This window comes from Martes martes (genome assembly GCF_963455335.1).
Source record: "Martes martes genome assembly, chromosome: 14".
NCBI classification, from domain to species: Eukaryota; Metazoa; Chordata; class Mammalia; order Carnivora; family Mustelidae; genus Martes; species Martes martes.
Window position 1 is genome coordinate 38,473,198 of NC_137902.1, and position 25,637 is coordinate 38,498,834.

A 25,637-nucleotide genomic window follows, 5' to 3' on the forward strand; every position below is an offset into this window, starting at 1 on the left:
GGAAAGGATGTTTTCGAACTTATCATAAATGTGAACATTAAAACAATGAGATGCAATTTTAAATCTGTAAAACTCACAGTTTTTTTAAGTAATAAACAATTTTGATAAGGCCAAGTTCTGATGGTTATTCTCATGCACAACTTTGCATGTTTGTTTGTATTGGGGGCGTATATCGGTACACATTTTCCAAACATCAGAATATATTCAACAATGGTAGTCAGAGATAGAAACAAAAATTATGCTTTAATATCATCATTGAAGATTCATTTTTTAAATAAGAAATTGAAAATAAGCTCAACTATGCCATAAATGTGGCGATGCATTCGTGTATGTTAAACTACGTGGCAGTAACAAGTAAATGTTGAAATTTCAACACAATGAAGTCTTGCTTCTCACTGAAAGTCTGGTGTAGGTTGGGCATTTCCAGGCAGTGTTCCCCCAAGCAGTGACTCTCAGATCCAGGATCTTTCCATCTGCCACTTCCCTCTGCCATCACTAGAGCGCTATGCCAGGCATAGAAGTGGTGTCCTCACTTCTGCCCACATCCTATTGTTCAGAACTCAATTTGTTGGTCCAATCACACTGCAAAGGAGATCTGGAAACACACACTGCCCACATGCCCGGGGGGAGGAAATGGCATGGAGAACCCATGGCACGACTGCCACAAATCACTAAGTAAAACACGGCACCTTCGGAAGAGGGAGCATCATGCAGCCGTTAAAAGCATGTTCTCAAAGAATGTGTAATGAGAGGTGAACATTCACCCAACATCATGGTAAAGTAAAGGGAAGTCATGACATAAATATAGACAGTGCATTATACCATAGCATGCGTACACGGACACGGACATGCGAGTCCACACTTACCATTGCCAGGTTAACGCAGTTATTTCTATGTTGAAGTAGTTGTTTTCTTCATTATTTTTCAACTTTTCCCTAATTTCTTTTTAAGAAGCACACATCATTCTGAAAAATAAAATAAAAAACAAGTAGAAGTTATTGACTCAAGTGTAATTAATACGCTACATATAACACATGTAACAAGTAATAATAGTAAAGTGACTGAGGCGGGTAGACCGGTAAATATAGTTTTGCCAATTCTTAGATGAGGATTGAGGGACTTTTCAAAGTATTCCTCCAGCCCCCTGAGAACCACTGCTGAATTGAGTTGTTATTGATGGGAATATATATGTTAAGGGAGCAGAAACTTTTCAGAATGAACTGATAATATGATATCCTGGCAAAAGAACCAGATTTGGAACTAGAAGATGGGGAATATTTTTCACACTTTCACACATATTCTGGCTCCTGGGAGAGAAAGAACTTCACCTCTCAAAGCCTAAGTCTTTTCTCCAGGGTTGTCCTGAATATACAAAACATTGTTTCCAAAATGTGTTCTCAAGGTATGCAGTGATAAAAGCAGTCCCTAATTCAGGGACAAGCTGGATGAAGTCAGGATAACTGACATCTTTACTGCAGGGCTCATTGAACTCCACATACACTGATGTGCTTCCTAGGTCTCCAAGTAGCAGGTAATAATTACTTGGTGAAGGAGCACTTTTTCCAGGAATATCATGGAACTAGACTCCTGATAAGCACTGTGGGAAAATGTTCATTTACTGAGATACTGAGGTTAAAAGTGTATGACTATAATCTATTAGCTCTTGTAAGGACTTGTTATTTTCCATTGTTAGTTTCCATTGTTTCCATTTGCAGAACAAAAGGTCCTACAGCAGGGTCTCAGTTCCAGACTGTGCTGTGTTTGTTCCATGTTTCAGCCTTGGCACTTCTGGAGGACTACATTCTAGAGAGACAGGAAAAGGCAGACACTGCACGGTAATCCAGAAAATGCATGGGTATCCCAGAACCATGGGGAAAGAGATGAAGGGGACTGGAGCTCCTGCAAAGTGGGAGGGGCAGAACCTTTACATCACCCCTGCTGGTGCAGCCCTAGAAACACAAGTGAGAGTCAGAGTTCAATAAGCATATGCATAAGTTCATGGAAAAGTGTCTAATACAGCACCTGGAACACACAATCTACAAAATTAAACAACAAGGATCAGGCAGGCAATTTAGAAATCTAATGAGTGAAGTAGGTGGATATAAAAATAAGGGGTAGGGGGGAACTGGCAATTTAGAAAGCACTTGCCCCATTCATGAAGAGAACATCAATCACCTTCAGCAAATTATGCCATGCAAAAATCTGGATCCATTGATGTCAGTCTTCAAGTTGTTCTAGAAAAGCCATAAATCCAGGTTTTTAAAATAAGATGTATCAGTGGCCAGTTGTACCCTGAATTTTACTACTTGCTAACAGAAGTTTCCACTTGCTCAGACAGCTCTCAGAATCATCTTTTACTCCTCTGTTTCCCCCTCCACATAATCCATCAGCACAGCCTCTCATTTCTATTTCCAAAATATATCCAGCACCTGACCACTTGTCATCACCTCCTCCTGGTCCAGACACCACCACCTTTTCCTGGATTTCTGCTAGCCTCTTAACTGGTACCCACACAGCAGCCAGAGTAAACTTGTTAAAACAAAACCCCACAGGGCACTCCTCATTCAATGGCTCCTCATTAGACACAGGACAAAAGTTGAAATCCTTACAATTTCTTGTAAGGTCTACATGACCAGTCAGCCCTTGCCACTCGGTCCCCAAACCCCATCTCATCACCTCTCTCCCTTCTATCCTATCACTCTGCTCATTGCTCACTTGGCTCCACTCACAATTGTCTCCTTGCTGACATCCTAAGAATGCTCCCAGCTCAAGGGTTCGGGGCTGGCTGTTTCTCCTGTATATTCTTCCCCCAACTATCCAACAGACTTTCTCTCTTACCTTCTGTTCTTTTCTCAAACACCACCTTCTCATTGAGTACCTTCCCCAGTTCCCCAGTTCTCTTTATCTCTTCTCCCTGATAGCTTTTCTCTCCAACACTCACTACCACCCAACACACATTACATTTTCCTCATTTATGTCTTTATACTATGTCTTCCAAAATTAGAAAGCAAGTCTTCATGAGGAAAGGAGTTTGGTCTATGTTGTTCATTGTTTCATTTCTAGCCCATGGGAGCTTTAAAAAAATGTGGAAGGAAGGTAATGAGAGAGAAGAATGAGCAAATATTCAACAAGTCACTGAATGAGGACCCATAAAATCGTCCCAAGGATAAAGTTCTGGTCATGGACAAAGCACAGTGTGAGACTGAGCGCAGAGGGGAAGGACTAGGCAGAGGGAAAATGGCATTTTTCTTGGTGTGAAACTGCCTTGTTCTCATCCCTCCAATGTAAGCATCTCCCGTCAAAGCTCTGTGAGCATCAGCTAACACCAAAAGGCCAGCAATCTGCTGGGTTTGGAGGAACTTGTTCTGGAAAGGGGGCCAGAAGACCCTGGGCCAGTCATGACCACACAGGGTCTGAGATTTTCCTACTGTGGAATAGGAAGGCTGGTCTCTCTCAAGTTTCTTAGAACTCTGCTACCATAGACATTAGGAGTCTAAAATTCTTCAGGAACTTAATTTTGTATGTATAAGTGAGATATTTCTATTTGAAAGGAGGACTCCAGGGAGATGAAGCAGATTCACTGCATTTAAGACACACTTTGGTAGTAGTCTCTTGTTGTTAGCATCCAACAGGAAAATGATCACTGTGTCAGACCAACAGGACAGATTCATGGATCCTTTGTCAAAGGTGGGATACATTTCCTACATGTCCATGTGATTTCTTAGTTAATCAGGGATTAATCACTGACAACAAATCCTCCAGGGAGACACCGAGGCATAGAAAGAATCAGCAAGTGCTCAGTCGGATGAGGTATGCACACAGCTAATTCAATCTCTCGCATCTGGGCCTAACTCAAGTGAACTCCTGGATTTGTGAGGCACAGCCTTCCAAGATGTGGTGCCGTTTCAGGAAAAAGAGAGAGTAAGAGAGAGAGAGAGAGAGAGAAATTGCCACAACTCGAAAATTTAAAGAATAATAATAAAGAATAAATACATAAATAAATTGCCACAACTCTTTGTTTTTCTTCACCAACTATGGTCTAAATATAAGGAGCCTTTGCAAGACAGCAGGAATGACAGATAAGTACCAGGTGGAGACAATTAACTCAATGTCCTATCAGCCCAGGTGGCTCTAGGCCCAGGCACTCCATCTCCATCCACCAAACCATTATGATGGATAAGGGAGACCTATCCTCAAAGGACAGACACTTGAGATTCTTTGAGATTCTAGGTCACGCCCTTGTGTCACCTTTTAAGAAGTACCAGCTTGAGGCCAAAGGGTCTTCTTTGAAATTATGTTACCTACCCAAATGGGACTCTCCAGGATCCCTCTGGGCTGTGACCAGAGGGTTCATTTAATAGGGAACAGAATTAGATGACCATGGTGTGAGATTTGAGTGCTGTCATTGCTCTAAGTTACAGAGATTGACGTCATGCCCATAGAAGACAGCTCGTTGCCTTCGGACATCCTCACAGTGAACATGATTCACCCACGTTGTTGGCCTCCACAACTTAGCTTTATGATGTTCCTTCAGAGAGGCATAGCATGTGGACCCCCTCCAAAACCTTACTGAGAAGCCACAATTTCTGTGTCCCAAGATGAAACTGCCCCAGGATCCCAGAAGATTCACAGAAGAGCAGTAGAACTCTGCATTTATTAGCTGTGGACCACTTAAGATAAGAAGGCATTCTAAGTTCAGCGGAGATGCATAATAGAATAGTCAAGTAAGAGGGACTACAGCGCAGGAAAGAGAACCAAAATTTTACCTAATTTAATCAACAAACTAAAGAAAAAAAATCACTGCAGAGTACAAAATAGTAAACAAAATGGAAGAAATTAATTGCTCTGTATCAGTATTTGAAATCAATGTAAGTGAGCTGAATTTCCTTATCTCAATGTAAAGACATGGGATGAGATAAAAATTGAGTAGTAAACTGCCTAGGAGAATTACATGAAAAGTAAAATGACCAAAAAAACAAAAACAAAAACAAAAACAAATAAATAAATAAAATGACAGAGAGCTATTTCCACAATGATGGAGTAGATACATTTATACCTATTCTTCCTGCTGAGTATAGCCCGAAAACCCAGATATCATTAAACAAACATAGACTGAAAAGTAAAGAGAAAAAGGAAGGCTGGCTAGGGACCCTAGAACCCAAAGAAAGATATGGTGGTGAGCTCTTTGGGTTTTCTTTTGGCCTCGTATATCCCAGCCTGGGTGCTAGAGAAGGTAGCAACCTGGAAATGTCAGTAAGTACAGACAAAAATAGCCTGTTTTCTGTAGCCTGAAGACCAGAATTGGGGCAGCCTAATAAGACAGAGAAGTGTGACAATAGCCATTCTACTCCAGCCAAACACCACAGAAACCCCTCCTCATCCCCACCAGCAATGGTTGAGTGGAGAGCCTACACTTCCACTCTCCCTGGGGTAGAATAAGATTCCCCCCAAGCCTCTCCAGGATGGTGGCAAAGTAGAACAGCCTGGAATTTCATCTTCACTGAGCAGTTTGAGCCCCTCCCCACTCCCAATGTCAGTGGACACCCCTCAGGAGCCTGAACTTCAACGCCCACCCAGTAGTATTGAGGTACCCTTCCCACTCATGGCTGGGATGGTATCAGAGGATACTTGCAAAAACACAAGTTTAACAAGTATCTAGAGTCTCATAACATAGTAGCTAAAGTGCTAAGAATTCAAATATACCAATATCTGAGAAGACCTCAACTTGAGTGAAAAAAGACAATAAATATTGACATCAAAATGACACAGAAGTTGGAATAGTCTGACAAGAATTTCAGAAAAGCCATCATAGAAATCCTTCAAATAGGAATCATAAAGAACTTTGAAACAAATAAAAGAAAAAAAACCCCAAAGATGTAAAAAACAAATTGGAAATTTTACAACTGGAAAATACAAAAACAGAAGTAAAAATGTAGTAGATGGTCGCTAACAGCAAAATGTAAAAGATAGAGGAGAAAAATCAGTGAATATGAAAATGAAATAGAAATTATCCACTGTGAACAACAGAAAGAAAATACATTAAAAATATGGAAAGGGATTCAGGGACATGTGGGATTATATCTAGGGAACTAATATTTTTGTCATTAGGGTCCCAGAAAGAGGAGAAAAGGGGTGGGGCTGAAAAATTATTCCCCTCAAAATAGCAGGAAATTTCCTAGATTTGGAGAAAAGCATATAAAGTTACATATTCAAGAAGCTGAGAAAACCTCAAACAGAATAAAACCAAAGAAATCCACAGCAGGATATATCATAGTGAAATTTTGAAAACCAAAAACAAGGGAAAAGTAAGAGCAGCCAAAGAGAAGGGATCAGTTAGTGGTAGAAGAAAAAGCAATGCAAATGAGTAGTGGGTTTCTTATCAGAAACCATCAAGGCCAGAAGGAAGTGGCACATTTTCCAAGTACTGAAAGGAAAGAACTATGAATTCTGAGTTGTGAAATGTGAAAATATCTTTCAGGAAAAAGGGGAAATCAAGACATTCTCAGATAAAGGAAAACAATGAGTATATGTCACCAGCAGACCTTTCATAAAAGAATGACAATAAATTTCACTAAACACAAAAGAAATGATAAAAGAAGGAATATGGGAACATCAGGAAGAAAAAAACAGAAAAAGCAAAAATATTAATAACCAAAATAGACTTTCCTTCTCCTCTTTAATTTACTAAATTATGATTGACAAAGCAAAATTTGTAATGATGTCTATCTGATGCAGTTCTCAGTGTATATAAAGGCCATAAAGAGAAGAAAAGTCTCTATATGTCACTCAAACTACTAAAATTTCAACACCTAGACTGAAAAGGTATGTGTGTATAACACTCAGGTGATTTGTAAATACAAAGAAAAACAAAAAGTAGAACTTTCAGAAAAGAAAAAACAAAATGGCAGACCTAATCCCTCATATATTAACAATGATTATAAATGCAAATGGTCTAAACACACTATCAACCAATCAATCAATCAATCCTAGAATAAGTGAATTCAGCAAGGTCAAAAGAAAAAAAATTAACACAGGAAAATCAACCTTATTTCTATATGCTGTCAATGAACATGTGGAAACCAAAATCCTAAACACAATACACTTTATAATAGCCCCTCCTTAAAATGATACCCTTTGATATGAATCTGACAAAACACGTGCAGGACTTGTATTCTGAAAACTGTTAGACATAAATGAAAAAAATAAAAGCTGATCTAAATAAATGGAGAGACACATTGTGTTCGTGGATTGAGAGATTCATAGTAAAGACATCAATTCTCCCCAAATTGCCAAACAAGGTTAATGAAATTCCTATCAAAACTCCAGCAAGAATTTTTTGTAGCTACAAACATATTTGAAAATGTGTAGGAAATGGAAAGGAGCTAAAATAACTAAAACAATTTTTAAAACAAAGAAGAGAGGGGGAGAATTTACATATGATAGAGCTTTACTGGTCAAGACTATGTTGTATTTTCACAAGATCAGTGGAACAGGATAAAAAGCCAAAAGACAGGCTCACAGGTAACAGGTTTTTGACAAAAATTGAAAAGCAGTTCAGTGGAGGGAGGAAAGTCTACTACAAATGCTTCTGGAGTAATTAGACAGCCACAGGCAAAAATATGAACCTCAACTTAACCTCACTCCTTACACAAATTTAGCTGAAAATGCATCATAGATGTAAATGGAAATCTGAAACCATAAAATGTTTAGAAGGTAACCTAGGAAAAAGATCACTGTCTAGATCTTGGTGAAGACTTCTCAGACCTGACATTGAAAACATGATCCATAAAAACAAACAAACAATAAACTCGACTTCATCAAAATTAAATATTTTTGCTCTGTGAAAGAAAGACTCTATAAAGAGGATGAAAAGACAAGCAACAAACTTGGAGAAAGTATTTCCAAATCACGTATCTGGCAAAGGTTACATATCCAGAATTTATAAAGAACTCTGAAAACTCAACATTAATAATAATTTTTAGAGTTCCAGATAAGATATTTAAAAAACTAAACATACTCTTACCATATAACACAGTCATTTTATTACTCCCAGGCATTTATCCCAATGAAATGAAAACTGATGTCCACACAAAGACTATACATGACAGTTCACAGCAGCTTTATTTGAAATAGTTAAAAACTGGAAACAACCCAAATGTCTTTCAGCCAGTCAGGGTCAAACAAACTGTGGAACACCCATTCCATGGAACACTACCCAAGGGGAAAAAAAAATGAACTAATGATACATAGACAATGCAGATGGATCTCAAGGGCATTGTGAAACAAAATGAACCCCCCAAATGCTAATGCTGTATGATTCCATTTACATAGTTATTGAAATAACAAAATTATAGAAATGGAAAATAGTGGCTGCCAGAGGTTAGAAAGAGTGGGGCAGCGGGGAGTAGATGACAAGAGAAATTTAGCGTGAGGATGATATTGTCGTGATGAACTAGGTCTGTCTCTTGAATGATGTGGTGGTTCCATGAATCTACACATGTGGCAAAATGGTATAGAACCACACACATGTGTTGTACCAAGGTCAGTATCCTGATCTTGGTTATGTTAAGATGTGACCATTAGGGGATACTGGATGAAGGGTTCAGAGAACCTAACTGTATTATCTTTGCAACTTCCAGTGAATTTATAATTAATTTCAAAATAAAAAGTTTAAAAATGCACGAAATAAAAAACACAATAGAGATGGGATGAAAATAAGGGATGGGTAATAGTAAGTGGACTTTAACACAAAAGAAGTAAGGTTGTTCTATATTGAAACTAGATAAAGTGAAATTCAAGGGCAAATCTTTAAGTTGAGACAGTTAATGATAAATCACCAATAATAAAAGATATGCTCCATAGGCGCCTGGGTGGCTCAGTCGTTGGGCGTCTGCCTTTGGTTCAGGTCATGATCCCAGGATCCTGGGATCGAGCCCCACATCAGGCTCCTTGCTCGGCGGATAGCCTACTTTCCCTCTCCTAGTCCCCCTGCTTGTGTACCCTCTCTCACTGTGTCTCTCTCTATCAAATAAATACATAAAATCTTAAAAAAAAGAAAAAAGATATGCTCCATAATGTCTAACCATCATTAACCTTTTCATACTAAACAACCCAGGAGTAAAATAAATAAATAAAATAAAACTTTGTGGAAATACTTTTTTAAAAAATATTTTATTTATTTATTTGACAGAGAGATCACAAGTAGGCAGAGAGACAGGCAGAGAGAGAGGGGGGAAGCAGGCTCCCCGCTGAGCAAAGAGCCAGATGAGGGGCTCCATCCCCGGACCCTGAGATCATGACCTGAGCTGAAGGCAGAGGCCCAACCCACTGAGCCACCCAGGCGCCCCGATGGAAATACTTTTAAAGCCTTTAAAAAGCAGCTCAATCAGGGCGCCTGGGAGGCTCAGTGGGTTGGGGCCGCTGCCTTCGGGTCGTGGTCCCGGGGTCCTGGGATCGAGTCCCACGTCGGGCTCTGCTCGGCAGCGAGCCTGCTTCCCTTCCTCTCTCTCTGCCTGCCTCTCTGCCTACCTGTGATCTCTGTCTGTCAAATTAAATAAAAAATCTTTAAAAAAAAAAAAAAGCAGCTCAATCAGAGCAGAAGATTTTTAATCTATTTCTTTCAGTCCAGATACAGAAGATTTTTTTAAAAAAGATTTTATTTATTTATTTATTTGACAGGAAGAGATTACAAGTAGGCAGAGAGGCAGGCAGAGAGAGAGGAGGAAGCGGGCTCCCTGCTGAGCAGAGAGCCCAATGCGGGGCTCGATCCCAGGACCCTGGAATCATGACCTGAGCAGAAGGCAGAGGCTTTAACCCACTGAGCCACCCAGGTGCCCCAGATACAGAAGATTTTAATAACATAATCAGAGAGCTTGATTTTGTAAATATATAGAAATGTATTTGGTACACCCCTAAGGGAATTATTTTCTCTTATCCTGTATTTTCATATTTATAAAAGCAAACCATATAATGAAATACAAATACTCAATGAATTTCCAGAAGCAGAGGGTGCACAAGTATTTTAAAAATCATTATTCAGTAAAACCAAATACTACCAAAAGATGATAAAAATATCCATTTGAAAACTTAAAGAGGAATTATATATAGGATAGATCACCTATAATGCAATGAAAAGGAAACTCTTTCGTATCAGTACCTGTATTCTACATCTAAAATCATATTCAAAGACACTGCTTGGCTTTGGATTTTCTATAGTGTTAAAACGCTAAGTAACAATAACTGAACCAACCAGAGAATAAAATTCTGTATTGATGTAAACAAAATCTGGAAAGGAACCCACTAAACTCTCAAACTGTCTCTGAGGAGGCAGCTGAGGTTAAAACCGATAGTTGATGATAACTTTAGCTAATCTATAATGTTTGAAGTTCAACCCTGGCTGCACCCATTATTTATGTGACAAATCCATAGTTTTTTAAAAATAAGAAAAAAGTAATTCATAAATACATCACACACATAATTTGGGAATTTAAAAATAAAAGACTAAACAAAAACTTAGAAAGACTATATAACAAAGCCATGGGTGATAATAACAAGATCTTACAAATAACAAGTACAGGTGAAATCAGTCACGGTCACGTTGAGTGCTGTAGCGGTGGAGCCTAGTGTGTGTCCTTAGTCTCCGTCCATGTTCACAGTTTTCCTTGACTCCAGTAACTTGATGATCCATGTAGACAAACAAGGGAGCTGTGTGCGGTGCTAAAGGAAGAAGGATTGCATTTGGAAAGCTCTACCTGGCTTCAGAGTCCAGCTCCGACACTTAGCAGTTTTGTGGCAGGTACAAGTCACTTAAGCTCTCTTAGCTTGATTTGTTTTGTTTGCTTCCATTAGGATAAGAACACTTTGCAGAGTGGCTATGAGGATGAACTGTAACCATTTATATAAAATCATAGGGTATATATTTGCACACACACGTATACGCAAACACATCTGTACATACACGTATGGAGAGCTAGATGGATGGATGATAGACAGATAGACCTATATCTGTATCTCTTTCTTCTCTAAAGCAATATACATATTCTTAAAAATATGCACCAAATGTGGGTTCTAGAATATTAATCATGACTATCCTAGGTAGGGTGAATTCTGGTGGTGTTTACTTTCTTTATAGAAGAAAACAGAACCACAGTTGTCTGGCTATCCCCATGTCCTCTGGACAAGACTTCCTGATGCCCCTCAGGCTCCCAGGAAGTTGTCAGTTGTCCTAAAGGTACTAAAGGGTGGGAGATGCTCTAGGGACAGACGAGTATACTTTTTATTGAGGCCACTTGAGTGACACTCAGAACTGTCCCTGAGAAATGAGGCATTTTATCTTCCCACATGGGGTGCCATGTCAGAGACATTCATACTGTACTTTCTAAATACCTCGAAGGCAATCTGGGACTGTAGCCAAGTCAGTCCCAGCTGGCTGGGTGCCAGTTTTTCCAGGGTATTCTTAGAACCTCTGACTGAGTCCTCAGGGCCTGGTATCCCTTATGGCCCAGAACAAGAAAGGCTGGACTGCCTTCCCAGTCCCTATACCAGTATAGTCCAGAGGTTATGCTCAGGGGCAAGAGAAAGAGATCAGGCACCTAGCAGCTAAGATCAGGTCCCTTTTGAACTGAAAAGAAAATCCAACTGTCTTTCTGCCGGTCCCTAAGATGTCGGGAAACCCCAGCAGCCTCTACTGACACAATCAATATAGGACTTAAAAGTCAGTTGTCAATCAAAAGCTTTCGTATCAAAACGTGTTCAAAGGAGGACAAATATCTCACAAAGAATATACGGCTTGTTTGAGGAGACTATAGTCAATCTAGCAAGCAGATGGACTGTGGAGCAGAAATGGAACCTCTCTGGAAGGAAAATGGGGGAACAGATCGCATGGCAGGAGACTGGGGGTGGGTTTTCTGGAACACAGACCACCAGGCAATTAGAACCAGCCAGCCCCTCAGTAACCAGGAACTGGACTGTCACATGGAATGAGGAATAAGATAATACCTGTAAGAAAATATCCACTTAAAAGTCTAAACCCTGTATGAGAGTGAGGGTGATCATTCCTCAAAGAAAGAGAGAAAGAGAGTGTATGTGTGAGTGTATGCACATGCGCATGCACCCACTATATACATATAATTTTTGACTCGTTTTTTTCCACTTACTAGTAGATTTTAACCATCTTTCCCATTGCAAAGATACAGACATAGCTCATCCTGCCTCAGCCTCTAGGAAAATTACGAGTTTACTGCATGGCTGAGTCATTGGGTTGATATTTCCTGGTTTATGGTACAGACCAGAGTCAGCAGAGGTTCCTGTGCCCTGATCACTCAGACTCAGAGCCTGGGGGCACATCTTCCTTCTCCTCTGCCCCTGGGGCTGGGCAAAGGAAGCTCAGCAGGGCATTAGCGGGGTCCCAAGGTCCTCCATTCCAACTCGGCTTTCTGCATGGCCCCCAACACTCCCAGCCCTGCCACTCTAAACTGGACAGACCTTCCCTCCCAATGTGGAATCCTGGAAATTTGGAAATTACTTGTTCCAATGCCATTGGCTTCCTATCACCCAAAACTGCCTTTGTATCTCAGGATGATTTATGGCACCATTTCCAGTGCTCCAATCCCTTTGCAGACTTTTCTCAATTTCTTCACTGCGAAGGTCAACATATGGACCTAGCTCACCCTTGTGAAACTAGAAAACATGCATTCTAAAGCAAGATGGGAAGACCAAGTGCTTAGTCAAAGATTCATGCCCTCAGGGTGCCTGGGGGGCTCACTGGGTTAACCGACTGACTCAGGTCATAATGCCAGGGCTCAGCGTGGGGTCTGCTTGAGATTCTCTCTCTTTCTCTCTCTCAAAATAAATACATAAAATATATAAAAAAGAAAAAAGACTCATACCCATGCCAGACCATGATATAACTTGCGAATTTTAAGGACTGGGGTAGCAGAAAGAGTAGAGGGTAGAGGTGGGAACATTCACTCAACAGTATTTGCAGAGCACCTTCTTGGTACCACAGTTCTGCCCAGTGACAGGGGATGAAGTGAAAAGAACAGCCAGGTGTCAGGAGGTGCCAGACTTTGCACGTCCCATTTCTTCTGTCAGTGTCCTTGACAGTCAGTGTCCTTGACAGTCCTTGACCTGACCTCGCTGTGCCATGGACAGCGGGAACCGCCCTGGTCTGCCCTTATGGAGCAGGAAGAATAGCCACAGAGGTGAAGCACCTGGCCAGAAGAAAAAGCTCTGACAAGCACAAAATTCCAGTAAAACCCAATTTTTAAATAAAGTTATCAGATCAGAAATCCAAACAGTGAGCACTTAAGAGCAGGGAGGTGCATAAAATAAGAAAATGCTGTACTCGGCACTTTTTCGGATGGGTGAGAGTTATGGCCATGCTGCTTTTAGTGCCTGGGAAGGGTTATAAATAGCCAAGGAAAGGGATTTTCCCATATGCTCTTTCAAATATGCACAAACACACACACACACACTCACACACGCATTCACATTTTAACACCGTACTGTATTTTTCAGACGGTTTCAAATTTAAAACAAATGAGTGACTCAGATGGAGATATTGAATGTGCCAAGTTTTAACCCGCAATGAGTTACACCAAAGGAGCTAAAAGCATGAATGTGTGAAGCAGCCTCAGGACACAAACCAGGACTCTGACCCTTGGAGGAGAGAGGGTTCCCATGGAGAAGCCTTGTCTCACTAATTGCACAGAGCACCTGGCTGCAGAATTATGAATCCTGACCTTTCCTGGTATGCCCAGATGGCTCCTTCCATGGGCAACGCGGGGTGCCCAGCGGTGGAGAGGAGGGGCTCTGGAAATTCAGCAGATCATTCTTTTGTTTCGGTCTAAACCACAGACAAGGAAAATCAGAACTTTCTCTCCAGATTCAGGGTCCCCCATCTTCTTTCCAGTAAAAAAAAAAAAAAAAAAAAATCAAACTGATAGATATTTCAGGATTCCATAGTCATGATATCTTGACTACCTACAAATGATTAATCCTTGTCCTGGCAGTGATCAAAGGAGATCTGTTTCTAAACAATGCTGCCACATGAACAGAATCAAGAAGAAAGAGCTGAAAAAGGTGTTCTCCTACCCGGGGGGGTGCATCACATGCTCAGAGGGCATTTGTAGCAAGATGAACAATAGAAATATGCATTTCTCCATCCATTTGTTTATTTATTCTTCATTCAATAGCTATTTACTGAGTGTGCTGGGCACTAAGGGCTAGGGTAGGGGCAAAAACGAATGCATTTCACAAATATATATGGAACACCTATGATGTGCCAGGCTCTGTGTCAGGGGCTAGAGATCAGTGATGAGTAAGATCAGCCAGTTCCCTTCCCTTACGGAGCCTGCATTTTTCTGGGGAAAGACAGTGAACAAACACATAACTAAGAAAGATAATGACCAGGAAGGAACTAATGACCATGAAGGGGAAGGAGGTAGACATTATCTGGGGGAGGCCAATCTGAAATGGACTGTATTTCCACTAATACTTGAAGGTTCACGAGGCAGGAGTCGCATAAAGAGCCAGAATGAGCATTTCAGCCTAGGGAAAGACAGAAAAGGGGAAAGGCCACGGTGTGTTCAGAGCACGGAAGGGACCCACATACTGATCTTTTCCATGTTAGCCAGATACTAGACTCAGCAGCCGTGGAATGATTTATGACACGAAAGGGCATCGAAGAATGAATATAACTTTTCCAGGAGAAGATAGAAGTATCTATGCCCTTCTTGACAGATGAGGGTACAGATCAGTGGTGATGTTCCAAGGCCCCAGGGTAAGTCCCTCTGGGGCTGATAAGGTTAGGATACTGAGGAAGGGAAAGCAAGGCTGTGTTGCAATAATTAGAACGGATTCCACAAGCAAGGAACTTCCTACTACGGACAACAACTGTTACATTACCTTGCCTCAGATGAAGAAAGTGCTAGAATTGACTCAATTACCAAAACATAACCCCGTTTATGGTGAAATTTAGAATTCTAATTCTACTGAGTTTTATGCTATTTATGGTTCTATGCCTGCCAAAGGAATGATTTTCAACTTGAAATGTGATCCTGTGTTTGACCGCGGAGCTGATGCTCTAATGTCTAACTTATTTAGTCCTCATGGCCATATATTAAAGGATAGCTGGGTTGAAAAACCTGGCGAACAAATGCAATCATGGAATGTTAAAAAATACAAACCTATTTCTAAGCCAGCAGCCTCTGATCCTACACATTTTGCTTGGTGCCCAGATGGGAAGCACATTTTAACAGCTACACACGCTCCCAGGTCGGGTGCTTATAATGGGTACAAGCTTTGGCATTAGGCCAGCCCTATCCTGGCAGCCATTTTTTTGGCTAGGCTATTGCCAGCAAAAACAATAGCTTACTAAGCCGTTAAAAGTGAAGTACCCGACAAAGAATCTAAATTTGTAGCGATTGATGGACTCTCGGCTTTAAGAAATAAACCAATCACCATTTCCAAGCTCTCAGAGGAGACACCACTGCTGAATTAGAAATCCCAACCAGGAAATGATAAGCCATTGTCAAAAGCAGCTCTTAAAAATCAAAGGCAATATGAAGCTAAGAAAACTCCAAAGCAGGAAGCAAGAAATGACAAGAACCAAGATTTGGCACCTCCCCTGCCCCACAGAGCACACCCCGAAATAATGCACGTCTCCGTTCACATCTGGAGACCTTGAGAAAGATGAAAAATTCAAGAACCAAAGACCTGAAAGCAACTGAACCTTGAAAGAACAATCAGCAGCAGAAGCACAGCTAGAAAAACTCTAAGTTGGAGAAATTTTAAGAGATGTCATTCTTCTCCAGGAACAGGAAGATTTGAAACTGGTTACTTTAAAGACTGACAGAAAGCAGACTGTTAGCAAAAATCAGTGGAAACGTGTCTTGTGTCTTAAACCAAGCGCCTGAATTTCACCTGCCCATCACGTACCCATGTTATCTACTGCTCATTGGTAACTCAACCATATTCTAAGCTTTGGAATATATGTGAAATTAGTTAATAATGCACATGAAATTGGCTTTTCCTACATTCCAATACGTAGAGAAAAGAGATGCAAATTTCATAGTTAAGCTCAACAGACTGATGTTATTCAGTGTCATTTACCATACAAATGGATAAAGGCATTTTAAATTAAAAAAAAAATGTAACGCATCAGATTAGATAAAAGAAGTCAGTGCAAAACAAGCAAGATATACAAAAGTTCATTTCTGGGGGTGCCTGGGTGCACTGGTAAAGTGTCCAATCCTTGATTTCAGCTCGGAGTTCTTAGCAGAAGAAATCTCCAGTCTCCTGTGTGGGTGACAGAGGTGGCTCCAAGTGAAAAAATGAAAAAGTGAGTGCCCTCTTTCAAAAAGCTGGGGTAAACACTGTTGCTGCTGAAAGTTCTAACATACTAAACTTTTTTCTTCCATGATGTGAACTATTCTGAGATCATATAGGGAGAATGGATTTGCATTTTTATTGTCATTAATTACTTCAAAAATCAAGACTAGTGTAATATTAATATTTAATACTCCTGTATTTCTTTGGCTAAGCATTACTTCCATATCCCAAGTCTTCCTCAATCTAATTATCAATATTTTTATTTTACTGAAATAGATTTTCCAGAAATTTATTTTAATTTTTTTTATTTCTTTTCAGTGTTCCAGAATTCATTGTTTATCACCACACCCAGTGCTCCATGCAATACATGCCCTCCGTAATACCCACCACCAGGCTCCCCCAACCTCCCACCCTTATCCCCTCCAAAACCCTCAGTTTGTTTCTCAGAGTTCACAGTCTCTCATGGTTCGTCTGCTCCTCCAATCTCCCCCAACTCACTTCTCCTTTCCATCTCCCCATGTCCTCCGTGTTATTCCTTATGCTCCACAAATAAGCGAAACCATATAATTGACTCTCTCTGCTTGACTTATTTCACTCAACATAATCTCTTCCAGTCCCGTTCATGTTGATACAAAAGTTGGGTATTCATCCTTTCTGATGGAGACATAATACTCCATTGTATATATGGACCATATCTTCCTTATCCATTCGTCCGTTGAAGGGCATCTTGGTTCTTTCCACAATATGGTGGCTGTGGCCATTGCTGCTATGAACATTGGGGTACAGATAGCCCTTCTTTTCACTACACCTGTATCTTTGGGGTAAATACCCAGTAGTGCAATTGCAGGGTCATAGGGAGTCTCTTTTTTTAATTTCTGAAGGAATCTCCACACTGTTTTCCAAAGTGGCTGCACCAACTTGCATTCCCACCAAGAGTGTAAGAAGGTTCCCCTTTCTCCACATCCTCTCCAACACTTGTTTACTGTCTTGTTAATTTTGGCCATTCTAACTGGTGTAAGGTGGTATCTCAATGTGGTTTTGATTTGACTCTCCCTGATGGCTAGTGATGATGAACATTTTTTCATGTGTCTGATAGCCATTTGTATGTCTTCCTTGGAGAAGTGTCTGTTCATGTCTTCTGCTCATTTTTTGATGTAATTATCTGTTTTGTGTGTATTGGGTTTGAGGAGCTTTTTATAGATCTTGGATATCAACTCTTTGTACTGTCATTTGCGAATATCTTTTCCCATTCTGTGAGTTGCCTCTTTGTTTTGTTGACTGTTTCCTTTGCTGTGCAGAAGGTTTTGATTTTGATGGAGTCCCAAAAGTTCATTTTCACTTTTGTTTCCTTTGCCTTTGGAGACATATCTTGAAAGAAGTTGCTGTGGCCGTGTTTCCAGAAATTTGATAGAGCTTCTGTTTGATAAACTTTCTAGTCCCTAAAGAGCTTTAGAGAAAACTATTTTCAAATTTGTATTTAATTTTTTTTTCTTGGAGTAGAATTCTAATTCAAAAATCACATACCAACAACTTTGAAAATACTGCTCTTGCTTTCAGAAATCCTCTCCTGCTTTTGAGAAATCGATTCCCACCCGATGTTCATTTCTTTACAGAGAAACTATCTTCTCTTTCACTTAGCTTGTTGGCCTTTAGAACACTTTTGTCATTGTTGGTTTTCTGAAATGTCACCACAGTGCAGGCATATATATCATGCCTGTTACATTTGTACTACTCAACACTCAGTGGGTTATTTCAATTTGAGGACTCATGTCTCCCTTTCTGAAAATGTTGTCTTCTGTTATTTATTTCCTCCCTTCAAGCCTCTGTTTTGTTTTTCTTTCCCTTTGCAACCTCAGTTAGATAGGATTTGGAACTCTTTGATAAACCTATTGTGTCTTAATGCTCCATTAACACATTCTGTTTCTTTGTCTTTTTGGGCTACATTTTGGAAGAATGCTTTGTGGCCATCCTCCAGTTTACAAATTCAGATTTTAGCTATGGTGATTCCGCTCTTTAATATCCATTTTTAATTTCATTGTTCTTATTTTTTTTCTCCAGATCACTAAGATTTTTGTTTTAATTTATAAATACTCTTACCCATTTCTGCAACATTATTTCATACGTTAACATTGATTATACTTATTCTAAATTTCCTGATGCTCTAGACTTTGCCTCCATCATCTTCATGTAATCTGTAATTTCAATGTAGTTTTCATGTAATTACAAATGTGGACACTAATGCCTGAATCATAGAAAATAATAATATAAATGTTAACTGCTGTTTGAGTTGGTTCATACCAGAACCCAGGGGTAGAGAAATTAACACCTGGAGGAAATTGACACTTATGATAAAATTGGTAATATGATGGATGATATATTTTGATCTAGGAAATTTCTGAGTGCCTTGTTCAATGTCCCCTCAGAGAAATCTGCCCCTGTCCCTATGTCCTCTATCCTGAAAGGTAGGATGGGAGGAGTTCTGAGGAACACCAGGCATCCCTGCAGTATGGAGTTGGCGCATGAGGCCAAGCCTGGGCAGGAGGAGAACCCTGAGACTGTTGGGTATTTGTAGCTTTCTACTGTGGAAGGGAACCTGCAGCACCCTTCAGGGTTTCTATTCTCTAGGCCCATCTGTTTTGTGTTTTTTATTTTGATTTCCACTGATAGCTCTTGAGGACAGCTGAGCATCTTCTTTCCGCCCAAGAACTGAGCAAAGCAAACTGTAGCCAAAACCGGCAGCTGTTGGTTTGCTTAATAGGGAAAATATCTCCCAGAGCTGCCAAGGATGCATGATAGAAGGGGATCGAAGAAACTTTAGGTTCTTTTCCCAAGATATAAAGCAAATTTTAGCACACACACAAAAATATTCACATTGCTCACTTCCACCCCCAGATTCTGCATGGGAGACCCCTGACACATTTTTAGAGGTGCTTCCTAGCCATTTATGGTGAACTAAGTTGGTCCATAAATACATTTCAAGTTGTATCTGTTTGTCTGTGCTCTTTCTACATGGCCTAAAAACTCCCTGGAGGTAGAGTTCCAGGATTTTGTGATAGCTGGAGAAACCCTGCGCCCAGCCAGGACAATGTCCCTTTCCAGGCTAGCCAACATCCCTGCCTCTCAGGTCTGCAATCAGATGAGCACAGACTTGGTGTCAGTCTGTGGGCTGGGGTTTTCCCAGGCATGGAGAAGGGATGCAGGGACCTTGGATGTCAGCTAATGCCACCTGATAGCAGCCAACTCTCCCATTACAATCTGGGCAGTTGAGAAACTGTGACAGGCAAGTCATTCCCTGTCCATTCCTCATAGTCCAGTCCTGCTTTCTGCCTTGTTTGTAGTGTACTCCCCCACACACAGGATTTAGTTAAGCCAAACTGTGCCCCCTCATACCCCCCCCCATATACTTCCCCCTCCAGCTGAGCTGCCAAGAGGCCAACTGACTGCTGGGGATAGCAGACTTCCCTCTCTTCCAGCACTGGAAAGAGAGGAAGAGTCCAGCTGAGACTTCTTCTTCTTAAGTGCTTCCAGCCTTGCCTGTCGCGACGGAGCAGGTCTGAAAACGAGGGTGAATACAGGTCAGAAGGGAAAAGACAGTTTCCATAAACATCAACAAAACTGCCTGGAGCTGGGGCCAGAGCTGGTGCATTGCTGTTTCTAGATCAGCTTTTACCCAAGGCTAGCCTTGCAGTGAGTCAAGAATAGATCCCGAATCAAGGATGAGGAGGGAGCATCAGGACTGAGTCTCACACCAGACTGGGCCAGCCTGACTTACGACTGCCTCTGCTGGATTCTCTTGCCAGAGGCCCAATGCTGTGTGACCACCCTTTCTCCTGGGTCCTCAACCACATTCCCAGGAATTGGTCCTTCTCCACTCCTTCCCCTATTCAGGAAGGACCTTCCTGATGATGTCCAGGGTTTTGCATGGTGCCAGTGATGACTTCGGAATGGCAACTGTAGATTTTCTCTTTGTTCTTTCTGTTCAGGCATCCCCCACCTGCCCACACCTAGACAGTTCTGACAATCACTTAGACTGGACCTGAGTTTCCTTGATAACAGGAGGCATAGAGCAGAGGAAAGAGTTATACTTAGGGTTTTGTCAAAGCTTGGTTCTACACTTACTATCTCTGTGACCTTGGGCAGGTCATTGACCTCACTGAGCTCTACCTGCCTCAGCAGTGAATGGCAGAACAGAAACTCCCACGGTGGCTTCTCTGTAGGAATAGCTCTATGCTGACTAGTTCTGTCGGCCCTCCCAGCCCTTCTCTGACAGGCTGGAGGAAAGGATTCCCCTCCACCTCTCCCTGTCGTCTTCCTGAGTCCTGATATCCCAACCAGTTGCCTGTTCTGGCCTGGCCTTCCACTCCTCTGCTCTCAGCAAGCCACCCTGCAGTGTTGGGACAACTGCCTTTATCTACAGTGCCCTCCTAACCCCATCTCAGTAGGATTGAATATGTCTAGTCTCTCCTGCTCTCCCAGCTGAATAGGATCACAGTAGGAATCATTGCCCAGTCTTGGGTCTCCTTGTACCACTTTTACTGCACTGTCTTCTCAATGCTGGGGCAGTGCTGGCTGTTGGCTCCCCAGGGAGAGAGGCCAGGGCATGCAACCTGCTTCTCAGGAGCACTTGTATGTATGTTTCATACCCAGTGGTTTGCTGGATTGAATATAGTTAGGAGGCACGCAATGAAGTCAACAGTCCTGGACTGGGGGTCAGGAGAGCCTCAGCTTCACACTCTAGCTTCACACAAGTTACCCAAACACCAGTATAAAAACACCCTTGAAACTGTTCCTCCAATTGTGTCTTCTACTTTAGAGAAGGTAGAAGGCACCAACTTCTATTCATTGTCAGAGCTGGAAACCTGGGCTTCACCTTTGACCACTTTCTCTCCCTTAACTTCTGCATCCAACCAATCTCTCCATCCCACCAATCTCTACCCCTTATTAGACCTGCTTCCTCTAAATCTTGGGTTTGTTCATCTGTCTCTACACCCACTGTTCCATCTTGGTTCAGGCCAACATCATCTCTGGTAGTCTTTTTAAAAACAAATATGATCACTACACTCCTATACATAACATCTTGCAATGTCTCACCTTAGCTCTGTGGTCAAAAATAAGCCCTTGATACAATTTCTAAGCCTTTGCACATTCAGCCACTTGTTACCTCTCCAGCCCCACACACACCTCTCCCCACTTCAGTGTTGTGTCCAGACTCCAGAATGCACTTCAGCTCGGTGCTCAGAGAAGATGTCTTGTGCTATCAGGATTTCACCAATGCCATCACCACTGCCTGTATGATCTCCCACCACGACATCCTTCATCCAGCCTGAGTAACTCCTATTCATTCCATGGGCCTCAGCTCCAACATCATCCCTTCCAGAAACCCTTTCCCACATCAACCCAATTTGGTTTAGGTGTCTGCCATCCCAACCTGCATACTCCCTTCATTCCTTCTTAAAGAAATTGGCATCCTGCATGGAAACTGCTAGTTTTCTTGTCTGTGTTCAACACTAGCCTGAGAGCCTTCAGATGGCAGAGATGTCATCTCTCCTTTTCTGTGTGGTGTCCCTTCATCCCTTGCACAGAGCTAGAAGACACTCAGTATTTCTCTGGTACATTCTCCTCCTCTAGAATTAAATTTGACAAAGGGGTAGTAAGACCATTCCAGAATTAAGGAGAGTGAGAAGACATGACATCTGAATCCAATGTATAAAGCTGGGTTGGAACCAGCAGCAGAAAAGTGGTATTTGTGGGACAACTGGTGAAATCTGTGTAAGGCCTGTAGATTAGATCAGTGTCACAACAAATTAATCTCCTGATTGTGATCATTATACCCAGGTTACATAAGATATGTCTGAGAAATTTAGGTATACAGAATTCCTGGTAGGTTTTTTGTGTCATTCTTTGTTAAGTATAAAATTATATTAAAATAGAAGTTTTAAAATGTAAGCAAAATAAAGGTGTGGGTTAACTGGAAAGAAGGAGAACCAAACTTCAGGATTCTCTTAGAACTTGATTTTCTTAGTAACTTCAACATGAGTTTTCCTTTCCTTCAGCTTTTCTCTATCCTATAGCAGGTAGAATCTGCAGGTTAAGGCATGGGGAAGGAGTTTTATTTCTTCATGTCTGCATGGAAAGGCTGTGGGTACTTCAGCTATTGTGGTGTGAATGTCATCCTCCAAAGCCCTGCTCAGTGTCATCAAACTGGTCTGCCAGCTGATGGATGAGCTTCCCATCAGTGAAAGTGGGCAAATGCCAACTCAAACCCACTGGACAGGGGCAGGGCAAATGGCTCCCTGGACTTGGCTAAACATTGGAGCTGCTTCCCATGGTGTCAGCTTAGCTTTCAACCTACTGAGAAGGACGGCGCCTGAAACATTCATGGGAATGGATTTCACAAACAGGGAAGAACACCAGGAAAGAGAGAGACTCACACAGCATGTCTACAGCCCAACCCCGACCCAGAGCTCCAGCCCCTGCCTTTTATCCCCTGGCCAACGTGGGTCACCCTCGGCCTTATCTTTAAGGCACAGATGGGATTGTCTGAGTCGGGGTTGGAGCCTTCCTTTCAGATGTTAGGAGTGCAGGAGGATTGGCAGGTGAAACTCCAGGCCCGGTTCATCAGCTCGAGACTTAAAGCTGAGAAAACATCCCCTGCAGCCCTCGGTCAGGCCCGGCACCCTCCGTGAGCCCAGCTAGGTCCTGCTGCTCTCCTCCGTGCCTCGTGAGCCACAGGAAAGATGCTATTGCCTTTGCTCCAACAGCCATAGGAGCACTTGGGCTCAGAGGCAAGAGACCCAGAGCCCATCCACCCAGGCACCAGAGAAGGGATGCCAGTCTTAGCCTGGGCATGCCAGGTGACATGGTGACCACTTGCCCCTGCAGGTGCCCTGAGGTTGTTAAAATAGAATGAAATGCAATCTGTCCCCTGCAACTTCCACCTCCAGATCAAAGTTCTACCCTATGGTGATTACACAGAATCCGTTTGTTTTCTCTACTACATTGTACTTCTTTAAACATCTGGAGACTGATCTTTTTCCACCCAAGTCTTCTTTTTTTTTTTCTTTCCATAAGCAGCTTGTTTGGATTAGACAGTTCTTCCACGCACCTCCATACAGCACAGTTTCTAGGTTCCCCAAGATGTTCATCACTATCTCCTATGTTCACTTTCAAGGTTCTTTCTATAATGTAATGACAGTTAAAATAGGAAGTTCCAGACAAAGTAGCCAGCACAGAGGACAGCAGAACTACCTCCTCCGATCCACACTCCGTTCCACTATTAATGTAGGCCAAGATGGCCTTCTTAGCAATGGATGGTGATGCTGGCTCCCACCGAAGTTACCAGCCCCCCAAACTCCAAAACATTCACTGATATTTACACCACTCACTTCTGGATGAAAAATATTAAATGTTAGTCACTGTTCATTTCATTCCGGCAGTTAACATCAATTTCGCTCCTGCTGCTGGGCCTCCCAAGGCCCTTGGAAGACCCTCCTAAATAAAAGTGCCAGGGTGGGTCCAGGCACGTTGCCTGAGATGGGAGAACACACAAGAAGACAAAGCATCAGCATGGCCCAGCTCAGCGGATGAGGCTTCACTTACTCCGAGTGAAGTGGAGCAGAGAAGAGCCTGACGCATTGGAATGTGGAGATGAGGCAACAGGAAGCCAGTGTGTTCCAGAGACATGTGAATATCTGTGCTGTGCTGGCCATGTGGCCCCTTAGAAGCCAAATGGGAGCCCGCAGACTTGTGGGCGCAGAGGAGAGGTCTTGGTGACTCAGACAACCTTCCTCACCTTCATCCAAGTAGCGAAGACAAAAGCATCACTAGGGCTTGGCCACTTCTCAAAGAAAGAAAGAGAGAGAGATTGAATGCACACCTCACAAAGGATCTGATTTACTGATCCTGAAAGAAACACTGAAGCTTTTTCATCTTGATAGTACCCAGACTCCCAGAGGGGCATCAATTCACGTTCACAGAAAATAATAACATCTTCTCTGCTCTGGAACAGCAAGCCGCAGTCTGAAGGAAGAAACTCCACCTAGCAATGCGGCACCAAGAAAACCCCTCCTGCAAAGACAAAGAATGCATTAAATTGATCCCTTACAAACACATCTCAGCCGGGGAGAATTCAGCGGCAGTGAGCTTTCAAAAAGAAAGCCAATGTGTTGGATTTTCTTTCATCACATAAAAGAAGTCAGTGAAATGGAGCACTAGATTTTACTAGCAAATGAACCAGCAGCAACACACACAAGTAACCTTGACCTCTCGCAGGATTCTGCATACTTCAAAGTTCCTGTGCAGATGAGTCAGGTCAGCTGTGGCCAAGTGATTCCATAGTTAAACCACCCACAGGTTAGACCACGGCTAGTTTAAGGTCCACAGAAGGCAGCTTCTGGGTGGTAACAACAATTGGGAGGTTTTGTGTACAGCCTGAGGTCCCTGGAGGTGTGCATAGCCTTTTGGCATGCACAGTCTCATCTCGTGGTGGCCCAGAGGCAGGGTCTCTGGTCGATGGTCCCCATCACTTCTGGTTTGAAGTTGTGACAATCTGTTGTTTCATGTAAGTTGCCCATTTTCTCTCCTCTCCCTCTTAGGTTTTGTTGCTTTCAGAAATATTCAAATCATCTTGAAATCATACATCTCAATGCTTTGAGACTAATTATTCTTTAACAGGAAAATTTGCAGGATACTTCATATAAAAAAGATACATTTAAAATGGGCAGCATAGAGCACCTGGGTGGCTCAGTTGGTTAAGGGTTTGACTCTTGGTTTCAGGCCAGGTCATGATCTCAAGGTCATGAGATTGAGCCCCAGGTGGGCTCTGTGCTCAGCAAGGAATCTGCTTGAGTTTCTCTCTCTCCTGCCCCTGCCTTCCAATACCCCTCCTACCACATTCATGTGTTTGCTCACTCTCTCTCTCTCTCTCTCAAATAAATAAATAAATCTTTAAAAATGGGTAGCCTGAATAAAAAGTAGAACTTTCAGGGGCTTTGGTGTGGCTCAGTCAGTTAAGCATCCAACTCTCAGTTTTGACTCAGGTCATGATCTCAGGGTCACAGGAATGAGCCCCGCACTGGGCTACACTCAGCATGGAGTCTTCTTGGGATTCTCTGCCTTGCCCTCTGCCCCTCATCCCCACTCTCTCACTCTCTCCCTCTCTTAAAAAAAAAAAAAAAAAAGGTAAGTAGAACTTTCAAACCAAACCATTCTGAAAGAAAGAACTAGCTGAAATTTAAGAACTGTTACACAATTTCAACACAGAGTAAAACAACAATGGTAGCTGATAGAGCATTTACTCTGTGTCA